The sequence below is a fragment of the Echinops telfairi genome, unplaced genomic scaffold, assembly GCF_000313985.2.
Source record: "Echinops telfairi isolate 266 unplaced genomic scaffold, ASM31398v2 ScPeMD7_2;HRSCAF=8, whole genome shotgun sequence".
Lineage (NCBI taxonomy): Eukaryota > Metazoa > Chordata > Mammalia > Afrosoricida > Tenrecidae > Echinops > Echinops telfairi.
In genome coordinates, this window is record NW_022103898.1 from 49,936,537 (window position 1) to 49,951,773 (window position 15,237).

A 15,237-nucleotide genomic window follows, 5' to 3' on the forward strand; every position below is an offset into this window, starting at 1 on the left:
TGACCAAATTCTGCTCTTGTATTGTGATGTCAGATAAGACATGAAATCAGGTTTGGGAAGAAATTGGGAGAAAATTAGGGACTTTGGATAATCTGTTCAAGCCATATTGCACTACTGAGTAAGCAGACCTCGTTTGTCTGACTATTTGCTATCACGGCCTTTGCTTTGTGCCTTCTAGTTGAATTCAATAGCAGCTCGTCTCTATGGCAGAATAGAGTGCCGTAGGACATCCAACCAAGACTGTCATCTTTCTGAGAACCGATCACCGGATCTTTGGTGATACATGAAGCAGGGGGCTCAGCTCAAAAGGCTAGAGTGGCTCTTTTTTGGAATTATACCAAGAGTAATCTTGCTGTAGGTTCCTGGAAGGACACAGAGTAATCAAAGTAGCTTTCGAGGAAGAAGTTTGAAGAAAACTGTGCAAAAGTATGTCTTATCACCACAAAAATGCCCTTGCTCAGTCTCCAAAGAAAACAGACTGTGCTATGCGGTTTGATTGGGAAACCTTCCACCATCCACATTGCAACCCTGATCTTTCCCTCTCAGACTTCTACATGTTCCCCAAACTCAAAGAACCTATCAAAGCAACATTATTTGAGTTAATCTGAATGCCCAGACTGTCATTTTGATGAAGAACGAAGGATGATTTGGGGAAGGGCTAGAGAGATGGAAACACTGCTTTCAGAAATGTACAAAGCTACCTGGATTTGTCCAGAATGAATAGCTTCACGTTTTGATGTTTTGTATAATAAACTTTTCCATGATTCTGTAGCAATACTGTTAGGTTTCCCAAGTTAGAAATACCTCGGTCCTTGCTTCACAAGAGAAAGGATTCTCGCTAAAGCCTAGTTTGTGATCCAAGTGAGTTTGTATAAAGGATAGACGTTTAAGGCAATACACAGGCACCCTCAGGGCACTTCAGGACCACATGTGGAAACCACAGCAGGACCAGCTGGCTGAGGAGCAGCAGGAAAAGAAAGCAGTGGTCTTGAGGTTTCTGCCTCTTCAGGGCCCTCTGCTGTGAGGTGTGGTCGACGGTGCTGGTTGACCCCATTGGCTGAATTAAGCTCACCTGGCCTAGATGGGGCCAATCCAGGTGTACCGTTCACCTAGGTGTACCACCCCTTCCTGGCTCAGGGCCTGAATTTGGAGGATGCCCAGTAGACAGCCTGGTCCCAGTTCTGGCTCCCTCACACTACTTTTGTTCTTACCCTTGTATATCTTAAGAGAGTTTTGTATTGATTCCATGTTGAAATGATCTTCTGATTTGGTAAAATAAATGTATTATTAAAATCAATTTCTATTTTTACTTTTTAAAGTGTGGTAGCTGTTGTTACATGCTGTTGTCAATGATGACTCATCGGGGCTCTATAGGACAAAGTAGACTGTTCCATAGGGTGGGAGCAGTTCAGCAGTTCTCTTCTCCTATGGAGCTGCTGAGAACTGCCAAGCTTACCGTTCGAAGAGAAACCCTGAATTATTGTGTCCTATGGCAACTAGAAAATGCAAGACTGCAGATGGGATTAAAATTCTATTTCTATCAGATAGTACCAGTCTAGACTGATGAGGGATGCGTGGTGTCAAATATTCACAGGGGTGACAAGCTGAACTCTAATACTCAGAAACAGAGTGGTTCTAGTCATATAAAATATTTAATCATATCTAAAATTTCAGTAAGGATCAAAACTTCCGCTTCAATTCAGTTAGTTAGAAGACACCCCAGGGCAAGTCTATGAAAATAGCAGTAAATGAATCCCTAAAGAAGAAAGATGAACAATTGAGAGCTGTAGTCCCAAACCTTGACTCATTCTTTGTCATATCTATAGGAATACTGTGAATAATTACAAGGAAGAAAAATCTTTGAAATATTTGGTAAACTGCATATCAGATTCCACCTTATAATCATTCTCAAACGCATGATGCAATTGCCAACAAAATGCTTATAAGACAAAGTACAGTGGAACAGTTCAAGAAAAGAAAATACTTTTTTTGAAAGAAGGAGAGAATGAGGAAACCACTTTAACCTCGAGTAAAGCTTGGAAAAGAAAATGATTGTAAATCTTATATTTTGAAATGGACGTGTGCACGTTCTGTATTGTACTTATTGTTTACAGACTATATCAAACCATTTTTTTTTTGGTTAAGAAAGGTAAAATTTCTCATACCTTGCCTTATAAAGCGAAAAGTATCAAGAATCAGCCTTAAACCACATTTCATCTATCTTCTTTGAGCAATTCCATAATAGGTTTATGGATCTCATGGGATATAAATAAGGATAAAACTGTACTTTTGAAATAGTTTACATTTTTCATGCAGTAATGAGATTCTTTAAGATGCTATTGTTATTAAATACACTGCCATACTCAGTTGTAGAACTCAATTCGTGCCAAAGTTGTGTTTAAACATGGGAAAGCTTGGAAACTGAACATATTTTTGTGTTTTCCTTTTCCCCTGTCTGTTAATGATCTTTTTCTTTTTTCATGTATCATGTTCTTGATGTTACCCTACAACATCCCTGGAGTCTGCTCATTCGTGCCAATGCATCAAATTTATTCTTCAAATGGCCTCTAAAATTCAAATGGGTTATACTCGAGGTTATATTTGGCTCTCATACATTTGTTTTAAAGTTAATTTCACCTACATCCACCACTGGTGATCCTGCTGGTATTTGGAATATTGATGGTATAGCTTCCGGCATCACAGCAGCATGCAAGCCACCATGCTGTTGTTGCCAGGTGCCATGACGTCTGCTCCACCCATAGTTACCCAACGTAGAACAGAATGAAGCACCGCCCAGTCCCGCATCACCCTCACAATTGTTCTTAGGTTTGAGCACATCGTAGCAGCCAATGTGTTAACCCATCGTGTCCAGTACCATCCTCTTTTTTCCTGCTTCTTTTACAAGTGTGATGTCCTTCTCGAGGGACTAGTCTCTCCTGATAACATGTCCGAAGTATGTACTCTGAAACCCTGACATCCTGACTCCTAAGGCGTATCCTGGCCATACGTCAGCCCCGGCAGATTGATTTCGTTTGGGGCCGCGCATGGCACTTGCATTCTTCTTCCCCAAGATCGTCGTTCAGATGCATCGGTTTGGCCTGGGTCTTCCTTAGTCAACGTCCAACTTTCACACGCTTATCAGGGGATTGAAAATACCACGGCTTACTTCGGGGTGCACCTTAGTCTTCAAAGTAACATCCTTGCTTTTCATCACTATAGAGAGGTCTTGTGCAGCAGATTTACCCAAAGCCATGGGTCGTTTGATCTCTGAATTTCTGCTTCCATGTGTATTGATTGTGAAACCAAGCAAGGTGAAATCCCAAACAACTTCAATTTTTCTCCATTTATCACGATGGTAGCTATTGGTCTGGTGTGAGGAGTTCGTTCTTCTTGACACTGAGTTGTCATCCAGACTGAAGGCTGCAGTCCCTGGTCTTCATCAGCAAATCCTTCAAGTCCTCCCCACTTGCAGTAACGAGCTTGTGCTACCAGGATATCGCAGGTTGTAATAAGCCTTGCTCCAGTCCTGATGTCACATTCTTCTCTGGTGATTTGCTCAGCCTACAGATTGGATATGTGTGGTGAGAAGATACAACCCTGACTCTTCCTTTCCTCATATTCAATGCAGCATTTCCTTGTTCCACTACTGCCTCTTGATCCATGCACAGGTTCCACATCAGTACAATGAAATGTTCTGGTATTCTCATTATTCTCAAAGCTTTCCATAATTTGTCATGGTCCACAGAATCAAATGCTTTGCATAATTAATAAAACACAAGTAAATAACTTTCTGGTACTCTCTGCTTTGAGACAAGATCCATTTCTTGTCAGTAATGATATTCCTTTTTCCACATGCACTTCTGAATCTGGCAGCTCCTTGTCAATGTACTGCTGCCACAGTTGTTAGATGATCTTCAGCAACGTTTTTCTTGCATGTGATATCAGTGATATTGTTCTATAATTTATGTATTATGTTGAGTCCCCATCCTCTGGAATGGATATGAATAGGAGTCCCTTCCAGTCAGTTTGCCAAATAGGGATCATCAGAGTTGCCATCTTCATGCACCATTCTAAGGAAATGAACTGGTGAAATGGACCGAGATTGGCCGTGTTGTATCAGGCCATCATGTGGTTTCACATGCAGGAGAGTCCTTCGTCACCAGAAGAACATGTCAGGATCTACTCTGGCCTTTTCCTTTTATTGTTTTTTTCTTTATCTTTTCTTCATCAGCAGCTGGAGCCATGGATGGTGCTGCAGAAAAGGAAGAGAAGATCCCTGCTCTTCCGGGAATTTTGGATCCCCAATACAAAAAAGCGAAGGGATTTTGCAGAATGAAAGATCCAATGCCTGAGGAAGAACTTGCCCAAACGGTGCGTGACAAGGCACGAAGGAAGCTTATATCCGTAAAAGCTAAGCACTGTCACCAGGAATAGAGGCGGATGTACAGAACTGAGACTGAAATGGCTGGATAGCAAGAAAAGCTGGTAACGTCTGTGTACCTGGAGAACACGGACTGGTCCTTGTTATCAGAAGTTTTAATGGGGTGAGCCCGCACATGTAAAAGTATTGCAGCTTCTTCGCCTTTGCATAGCAAGGCTTCAGTTAACACGCTGAAGGCTGTGGACCCCTACTTTGCCATATGTAGCCAAACCTGACATCTGTGAATGAGCTGACCTATAAGTGTGGTTATGATAAAACCCAGTTATACAGTGTTGATGGAAGATAAAATTGAACAAACTCAGCCATATATTATTATTTTCATTATACTTGTAATACCCTAAACTTAAAAAAATTAGAATAACAAATGTATTCTAGATATTGCATTAAGAGATTATGAATATATTTATATATGTAACACAAAATTATATAATTCAATTAAATACTTTGTAATAGCTTCTTTGAAACATTCATTTATCCACGGTTTGACCATGTAAATTTCTAGAATTTCAAGAGTATGCACTGTTTTATAATTATATTAATAATTCTAGTGGTTTCTGCATCACTGAACATATTTCCCTAAATTGAAAAATTTAAAAACCAACAAACTCTATCTTAGTTTGGAATTTGTGACTCAAATAATTGCCTGATTTAGCATTATTATCAATTAATGAAAATCATGAAAATTTTTATTATAATAACCTAGTGAGTAATGTTGCTGGTATGAAAGAAAGAAAATTAAATTTAATGTAATATATGTATGTGTATAATTTTATATAAGTTCTATTTCATTACTCATATAAATATTCTATGTTCCTCAACAGAATATACATTGTGTTATAAAACAATACATTTGATCTTTTTTTAGGTAATAAACCAAAGCAAACACACTGCTCCAAACTCATAACAGCCCCGTCGGACAGAGCATCTCCATGTTCCTGGGACTATGAATCCTCATGGAAGCCGACTTTATCATCTTTCTCCTACGGAGCAGCAGCAGGGGCCTTGAACAGATGGCTTACAGGTAACAACTGGTGCTTAAACCACTATGCCACCAGAGTTTCTTACTTCTAGTATTAAAAAATACCGAATATAATATGTTTTCATATATTCATTATGCAGGAAACAGTTTCAAGGTAATCATATAGAATATATTTAATATAGTAGTCTATAGTCCTAATTCATAATTTTAAAATATTAACTCATATTGTATGTGGGTTGACATTTGTAATGTTTTCCAGGTCCCATAATCATTAGATGTAAACCAGGTGGTGAGGTGTATCTTAAAAGAGAAGACATTCCTACTGTTAATCTTCATGGGAAAAAGTCAGCCAGTGTCAAAGTATAATTTTCTGTAAAATAAAAATTTAACTTTTATTAAAAAATATATACTGAGCCCATATTAAACATTAATGAGCCAAAGGAAAAGCAAATTCAAAGGAGGATAGGGGAGAACAAGATATGTAGAGACTGAAAAGAAAAATAATGCTGAAATGGCATTGCTAAATTAAATCCAAAACTGTTTAATATCCCATCAGACAATAAAATGTACCCTTTGGGCAACTTTTCAATGAGACAGATACTTTACATCCCAGTGGGACAAAAATAATTTATAATTTAACATTCTTCTGACTATGAATATCTAACTCCTGTCTGGGACTTTATCCGTAGTAGACAGTGGATCCAACAGAAGTGAACTCTCTCAGAGTGTTAGAGAATCCTTGGGCCAACTTGTTAGATGCCACACAAGTATGCTGTTAAAGTACATGCAGTCATTCTTTGGCATTTAAGTTTGAGATCATTTTTCTTAGTATGAGAAAGGCAGTAAAGTCTTGGAAATTCAGTCTTAAATTGGGGTGAGAAAGGCACTGTGACACTAATTGAGGTTTGAAAAGTAGACTAGGATTCTGGTGATTGTTATAAAAATAGCTGTTCTCAAATAGATTCTGAGTCATGACAATCCTACTGTTCCACAGATTTTTGAAGGACAAGTTGATCATCTGTCCTTTCTTCTAAAATGACTCTGGATGCACTCGCCCTTGACCCTTTCAGTTAGCTGCTGTGCACATCACTCATCCACACCACCCAAGGAGCTGAGGAGACAGGTCCAAATGCATTCCCTGTGCTGAAAGTAATCTGGTAAGAGTCATCTGGCTCCACCCCGATAGGGGCAGGCTAGAAACCCACCCATGTCTGTGACTGGAGTTCTTCAAGGATATGCCTAAACTGGTCTTTCCAAATATGGACATATTTCCTCATAATAATAACTTATTCTGTTTTGATAAGCCTTTCTTGCTTTATGGCCTTCAGTAAAAACCTGCCATTCTTTTATAGCTTGATCTTTAACTCTCTTGTTGGAAACGAAAGAAAGGTCTCTTCTGTGTTTGTGTGAAATATTCATGTTAGCAATGGAAAATATTTCTCTCATGTTGAAGCCAGAGTGGTGGAAATACCAGTGACTCCAGGGAAAATAATGAGAAAATGGAATCTATGAGAGTATTTATAAGTGAACGTGCTGAGTATATAAGGAGGAAGACTAATATAGGTTCATCTTGATCAATAGTAGTAGCAAGTTAAGATCCGGTCATATAAAATAACTGGATAGGTGTGTATAAGAAATCTTTAGGAAGGGGTCATATTAAAACTGAATCTTTCTTTTGGACAAATGAATCGAGAGTATCTATGTTTATTGAATTGTAGTAAAGGGACCAGAAATAGAAACTCTGGTGTCATACTGGCTTGGTTCAAATCCCAGTTCCATCACTTCAAAGATAATAGAGTTTGACCATATTACCTAGCTCTTATTATGCACCAATTTCTCCATTCATATACGTTGGTGGTAGAAACTAAGCTGGAGATTACTTATCCGTTGCAAGTACCCATTTCAACAACATAAACAGTGACCATAGATGTGTAACTTGCCATATGGAATATACAGGGATCAAATCAATATCTGTAGAAAGAAATAATGGACAAGTTCAATATCATCAGACAAAACAAGGCCAAGGACTGATAGTGAAGCAAATTATCAATTGCTCATAAGCAGGTTCTGATTAGAACTGAAGGAAAATGTTCAAGTCCATGAAAACCAAAACATGAACTTCACTATATCCTGCTGGAATTCAGCAACCAACTCAATTACAGATGTTACGCATTGAGCACTAATTAATGATGAGCAGATGGGATGTGTTATGACCTCAAGAATATCATACATGAAGAAAGTGAGAGGTTATTTTTAAAAACAAAATAAAGAAGAGAACAAAATGGATGTAAGAAGAAACTCTGAAACCTCCTCTTGGGCCTAGAGTGGCTAAAACAAATAGAAGAAGTGATGCAGGAAAAACGGAAAGAAAACTGCAGTGTGCAGATCGAAACCCAAGAAGAATGTTGTAATGGCGGGTGGAAGACGCGGGAGTTAGAAAGCTGAGGGGAGGAACGTGCTCAGCCTTTCTCAAGTTGACATAACTAAACAAAAACTCAAGTTCAATATAGAAAAATTCTTGGGCAAAATATTGAATGAGGCAGGAAGTATGAGAAGACGGAGAGAATACACAAAGGTGTGGTGCCAGAAAGAATTGGTCACCATTCAAGCATTTTGAGGTAATATGTGATAAAACAAGACCAAAAAAAAATGATTTGAAGAAAGAAGTCCAGGCTGCACTGAAGAATGAAAAACAAGGCTTAAGGAATTCATAAAATGCCAAATGAAATATTTTAACAAACTGACACAATTCTGGAAATGTTCACTAGTCTTTGCCAAGAAATATGGAAGGCCTCTCCCTGGCCAGATAACTGACAGATCTATTTGTGTTCATTCCAAAAACGACCCAACAGAAGGAAGAAACTATCCAACAACATAGTTAATAGCACAGGTGAGTCAAATTTTGCTAAAGAAAATGCAAAAAGAGTTGCAGCAATACGTGGATAAGGAATAAAAGACCTCACTGCTATAGTCAATTCCTACTCATGGAGAGCCTAGAGCACAGAGGAGAACCGGCCCTGTGGATTCTGAGACCGTTTTACGGAAGTAGAAAACACCTTTCTCCCACGGAACTGCGGTCATTCCGAATGGGTGACCTGAGGGTTAGCAGTCCCACTTCCAGCCAGACTCAAAAGAGGATGTAGAACAAGGATTGTCATTACTAATGTCAGAGGGAGATTGAGTGAAAGCAAAAATCAGAAATGTTTATTTGTGTTTTATTGACTGCAAAAGTACCCAACTATCAGGTCATAATTGTTCTCATGTGGAACCTGCACATTGACCAAGAAGCAGCCATCGCCATCGAGCAGGGAGACACTGAATGGTTTAAACTCAGGGAAGGTGTGCATCATGGCTGTATCTTTTCCCAATGAGTATTCTGTCTGCCTGCTCAAGAAAGAATTTGAGAAGCCGTCGTATATGAAGAAGAATGCTGCCTAAGCACTGGAGCAAGGCTCGGTCACAACCATGAATAGACAGATTCTACAAGCTGGCTTGCTGATAGCAAAGAGAATCTGAAGCACTTCTGATGAAGTTCCAACTACAGTCTTCAGTATAGATTACAGCTGAATGTAAAAAAATGACTTCTCACAAGTGAACAGACAAATAACCTCATGTTTAACAACCAAATGAAGTAATAATCAACCTCATGGTGAACAGAGAAGAGATTGAAGTTGCCAAGAACTTCATTTTCCTTGTCCACAATCAGTGCTCATGGACACGCCAGTCAATAAATATATATTGCATTGGACAATTCTGTTACAAAAGACCTTTTTAGAGTGTTACACGGGAAAGATGTCACTTTGAGGACTAAGGTGCACCTGACATATTAATGCTTTATAAGCGTGTGAAAGCTGGACAGTGGGCAAGAAAGACTAAAAAACTGATTGAGTTTTTTTTTTTTTAAACTGATGAGTTTGAGTTATTGTTTTTGATGGAGAATACTGAAATTAACATGGACCGAGAGAGAGGAAGCAGAGCTATCTTGGGAGAAGTATAGCCAGAATTCTCTTTAGAAGCAAGGCTACCGAGACTCAGCTCACAAACTTTGACCATGTAATATATGGAAAAGCACACTGTGGCTGGTCAAGTAGAGGGCCGGTGTCAAAGGGGAAGACTCTCATTGAAATGAATTGACAAAGCATCTTTAACCATAGTCTCAAAAACGGGCAGGGTTTTGTTCTTGCACAGGGTTGCAATGAGTCAAAATCAACTCGAAGGCATTTATCAACAAAACAACAACATAGGATGGGTATGTGTCCTAAACAGATTTCTAGTCTGTCTATCTATATCTATCTATCTATCTATCTATCTATCTATCTATCTATCTATCTATCTATCTATCTATCACCTAGCTAGCTAGATGGCTGTGTTAAAGTACTTAAAATAATCTATGCCACATTATATTTATTTTTGTTCTTTTCACTTGGCGCTCATTCTATTTCTGCCCACCTGTGTTCATCTTTCAGTTGGAGGAGAGGGGGCCCTGCACTTACTGTATTCAGAATATTTGAAAGTAGGAGAAGCAGAGAAATCATTTGCCCTTACTTCTGGGGGTGTCCTTGGTAGGATTAACTGGCAGCATCAGTAGTTACTTGGTGAGTTGAGGCTCCTTTTGGGAGTGTGGATGGCCCTCAGTGTTTCCCTTCCCTGCAATGGCAGCAGAAGCAGAGCCTCCAGCAGGTCAGTGGCAAAGTGTGTCTGCTGCCCAAGAGCGGTAGCACAGCAGCTTGCATCTATGATCTTCCACTAACTTCGTAGCTAATTCCCTGCATTCAGTCCCTCTGCACTTGAATTACCTACAGGTATTTGTTGTCCTCACTACTAGACCTCATTTGGCTACTATTAATATTAGGAATTGGAATTTTATTATTAAATTCTCTGAAACATTACTCAAGGATGAAAAGATAAAACCGGGTATATTCTCATCCACGGTGTACAATTTACTACACTAGTTCCTATCCTCCCCTTAGACCTTGGCTACATGATCAATAGTTATATGAACTGTGTCTCATCTAACTACTCTTGTCAGTTTATTTATATCATTGATCAATAGTCTAATAGGAGGTAGCTTAACTCATTTGACACCAATCTAAGAAAGACCATTGTGATTTTGGAGAACAGTTTGTGAACAATTAGAAAAATGTGTAATCAATAATAAACTTCTTGTGTTCTACATAAGGCAAGCGTGTCTAGAAGGATTATGTGATTTATCTTTAGTACATTAGGTTTCCCAGCTCTCTATTGATTTCCCATAACTTATAACAGTTTAAAGGATAAAATACATAACACATAGGTAACCTTGCTTTCTGTCTACAGTGTATTTAGCTTATTTAAAATAGCGGACTACCCTAGCAAGAGAACTGTGGATCAGTGAATTTAACATTGAAACATAGATTCATATGAGAATTGGGAAATGTGAGGTCCTGAAACTGGAATAATAAGAAAACATTAGTCCAGATAAAACAAAAGAAATATAGATAGGCAGTATCTGTCTCAGTAGGAGACTGAAAGTCCTCTAAGACATCAGTTTGTTCACCTTCGAGTCTTGTGATGTTTCTTTTGCTCTCGCTCGCCCCCTTCTTTATGGATTTAATTACATCTTGCAATTGTCATAGCCTTTCTCCACTTTGTCTTCATTTGTTAGTCTCTAGAGAAGGCTCTTGTTGAATTTGCCATCTTTATACACTGGCTTTTGCTAGCAAATGAGAGGCTTTTCATTGCACAATTACATTAATATCAGCCTGGCCATGAAACATGTTACCGGGAAAATGTATTCATGTTTAATGACTCTTTCTAAAATGTACTTCCACAAACAGCTTCCTTGACTGGGACTGAACTTCAGCTTAGAATTGTACACCGTGTGACTAAGAGTAAATGGAACTGATACTCAGGTATGACACGTAGGACCATCACCATTGTTACAGTTTCACTACTGGTGAGATTTCCTTTGTTTACGCATGGAATAGTCGACTGCCTTCTGAAAACTGGGCAAAAAGCAAAGAATTTCTGCAATAAAAGTTGAATAGTCACTGACTAGGAGACAGTAGGGCAAAATAAAAATAATACCAGCCTTTTAATCGGACAACTTAATCTAAATTCCTGATTCTTACACCAACAAATTAAAACAACAACAACAAAAACAAAAAGTTCACGGCCATCAAGTCAATTCTGACCCATAGGACAGAGGAGAACTGCCCAGTGGGTCTCCCAGATGGTCACTCTACAATAGTAGAAGACCTTGCCGCTCTCCCTTGGAACAGCTGATGATTTTGAACCACTGACCTAGGAGGTAGCAGCCCAACCATGATGCCACTAAGACTCCTTATTACATTTTAGCCTAAATCTTCATGGAAGTAGAAAGTTTTATCCTCTCCCATGGACCGTGGAGCTGTTGGTTTTGAACTGCTGACCTTGCCTTTAGCAGCCCAATGAGTAACCACCACACTCAATTAAGATCCCTCAATGTGTCTTCCTCTCCCTTTATACATGCACACAGTGCACCTTATTTGATATCTAGGGCTAATAGACTCTGTTGGCCAAACTAGTCCTATCAGCTCCTTACAAAAAAATAACATCTTGTTGGTACAGTCACATTCATTCATTCATTTATGTCTCTGTGTTGCTGTGATGTTGAATAATTTCAACACAGCTTCCAGACTGAGAGGGACTAGGAAAAATGGCTTAGAAATCTACTTCTGAAAATGGACCAATGAGAATCTAATGGGTCATAAAAGTTGTGATTACTATGATCATGGGGATGATGCAAGACCAGACAACATTCTAACATTTTCTTCAGTGATACATTCAGTGGCTGTGAATCAGGTGCCAACTGTATGGCAACTAACAACAATAAAGCATGGCTGCTTTATTGTTACAACAGCAGGTTAGTAGTTGTGACGGAGATCATGTGATTGTAAGCATAAATATTTAATATTTAGTGGCTTACAGAAAATATTTCCTAGCTGAATTATAAAAGAAAAGCAAGAAATATTAGTCCTCTTCGTTTAGCTTGGAAAATGTGGCCGAACTTAGTGTCCAGAGCTTGTTTTCCCAAACCACTCTCCAATCGAGTTACCAGGGTACCTTGATTAAATGCCTGATTCTAGGACTGGGAAAGGAAATATGTAAAATGATACAGAATAATTTTGTAGTTCCAGATAGTATGTTGAAACTAGTTGCCCAAAATAGAGGGATAAAGATTTGATAATATAGAAGAAATATCCAGGAGTTTAGACTCTAATCTCGAAGAGGGGAAGCACAACTCCCTTTTCCTTATGGATGAGTTCACACAGTGACTTCCTTCCAAGAGCACAGTTTGGAGGGAGTAGGTAGCCTCGCCATTGACAGACCCGATGAGCCTGATGTCATCAATAGTCATGGTTAGCATGAACAGTGATAAATAAGTTGATCACATATACACTTGGTGTGATAAAAATAACACCTTGCCTCTGCTGTAGCTGTCCACTTCAAAATACTCCCCTCTAAACACACTGTAAAGAAAACTTAAGAAAAATGATAGCCAGTATGTCTCAAAACTGTCAAGGCCAAAACAAACAAAGAAGGAATGAAGGGAGGGAGGAAGGGAGGGAGGGAGGGGGGAAATGGAAGGAAATTCTGAGAAATTGTCAAAGCCAAAAAACCTCTAAAGACACAGGACAACTAAATGTCATGTGGCATCACAGATGAGATCCTGGACATCAGGTAACAAGAGGAGGTTAGGTAATAAAGTAAGGATGCATGGATAAAGTATGGACCTTAGTTAAGGAGGATGTGTCCGTATTTTTTTAATTAATGATCACAAATGTATCATCATAATATAAGATGTTGATAATAGGGGAATCTGTAGTGGGAAATAAATACATTTTCCAGAATATGTTCCCAGTCTTTTTGTATGTCTAAAATTATTTTAAGAAAACTTTATTTAAAATTGGATAGAAAACATCTGAGAAGGTATTATGTTTAGATGGATATGCCTTACACATTTAGATGTAGAAATTATTTAACCTAGGATCTATCAAAATGGATTAATATAACAAAAGCATCTACATATCCTTATTATGCTACAACAGTATTCTGTACTATATTTTATTTTTTATTTTTCAAATACTTTTATTGGGGGCTTTTACATCTCTTATCACAATCCATACAGTCTTCCAGTGTGTCGGGCACATTTGCACATATGCTGCCATCATCATTTTCAAAGCATTCTCTTCCCACTTGAGCCCCTGATATCCCCATTTCTTCCCCCACACACCCCCTAAACTATATTTTAATTGAAAATATTTGCAGTCCTTCATTTATAACTAATGGATTCCAGTCCTACAAATGCTTGAGAAATGAGAACTCTATTTTAAATAGAAAAGACAAAAATAGCAGGAAATAACAGTCATACTCTGAAATATAATAAAGTCACTTAGAGGTTCTATGTAAAAACAGTACAAAAAGAGAGAGAAAGATAAAGCTAAAAGGAAAAATCTACTGGGGACATATTTAATGCAAGTATTGCATTTTGGAATCTACCCAAAAGCAGTAAGAGAGTTAGCACTACTCTGGAAAATTATAGTGAACAATACAATGGCATAGCAGTTCATTTGTATATTTCAATGGAAAAATACAATCATAATAAGAAAGAAATCTCCTTACATGTAAAGAAAAAAAATTATTCAAAATTATAAACGTGTTTTCTGTAGAAATACAGTAACTATTCCCAGTGATAAAATGTGCAGTTTATAATAAAAGGATGAGTCTCTGCCAAGAATAATCTAAAAGTGACACACAGTTCATTCTCGAGACTGCTAAATGTCGGGTGTTTTCAAAGTTAGGCAAAGAAATCCAAAGCTGTCATCCCAAGCATTTTAAATCGGTGGCACCATGCTTAGCCCTAAAATGACAGTTCTAAGCAAAATTAAGCCATACTGGCAATCGTTCTGAAGAGGAAATTGGTGTTGTACAGAATCCGTGTCAGGTCATGTTGGAATGGGATAGCACTGCCCCCCCGGCCTTTGATGCTAGACACAACGCAACAGACCGTGGTTCAATCCTCAGGATACACTTTTGCAATCTACAGAAATATAAAAAGAGAATACAATCACTTGCAAGACTGATGATATTCCCATTGTTGTGTTGACTGTTGATATTGTTCACCGCAGACCAACACGTTATGTGGCGCAAACTTGGGTGAAGCACTCGACTGCTAGTGCTTGAGCCTCCTCAGAGGACAGGCCTGGCCATCTGTGTCTGAAAGCCCAAGCCTGACAGAGCCCGGGGGGCAGTTCTACGCTGCGCACATGGGGGCTCCACAAATCTGAATCGTCCTGATGGCAGCCAACAGCAACAGTGCAGACGTTCGGGAGACTGATGAGATCCCACCAAAGACACATTATTGTCGATGCAGTTACCTGAAACCAAGGTTTCTCCAGGCTTTCCCCTGTGGGAGGAGGAACCTTGACGGTCATTCTACTCCACCTAGCAAAGACTTTGTAACACGTCCTCAAACGAATCTTGGCAATAAAATGATTCCACCGACCTAAGGCACGATACTCTATCAGAGAATATCTGTTAAATAAGGAAGCATTCATGAGACTGATGTCATTTCTGACCCATGGCAACCCTCTGCACAATCAATTGAAACACGCCCAGCCCTGCACTCTCTTCGCAATTGCTCCTAAGCGTGAACCTATTGCTGCAGCCACTGTGTCAGTCCACCGTGTCGAAGATCTTCCTCTCTGTGCTGTGTCTACTTTACCAAACAGGATGTTCCTCCCCATGGATTGATCTGACGTGTGTGTCCCCAGGATGTGTGTGTCCCCAGGACGTA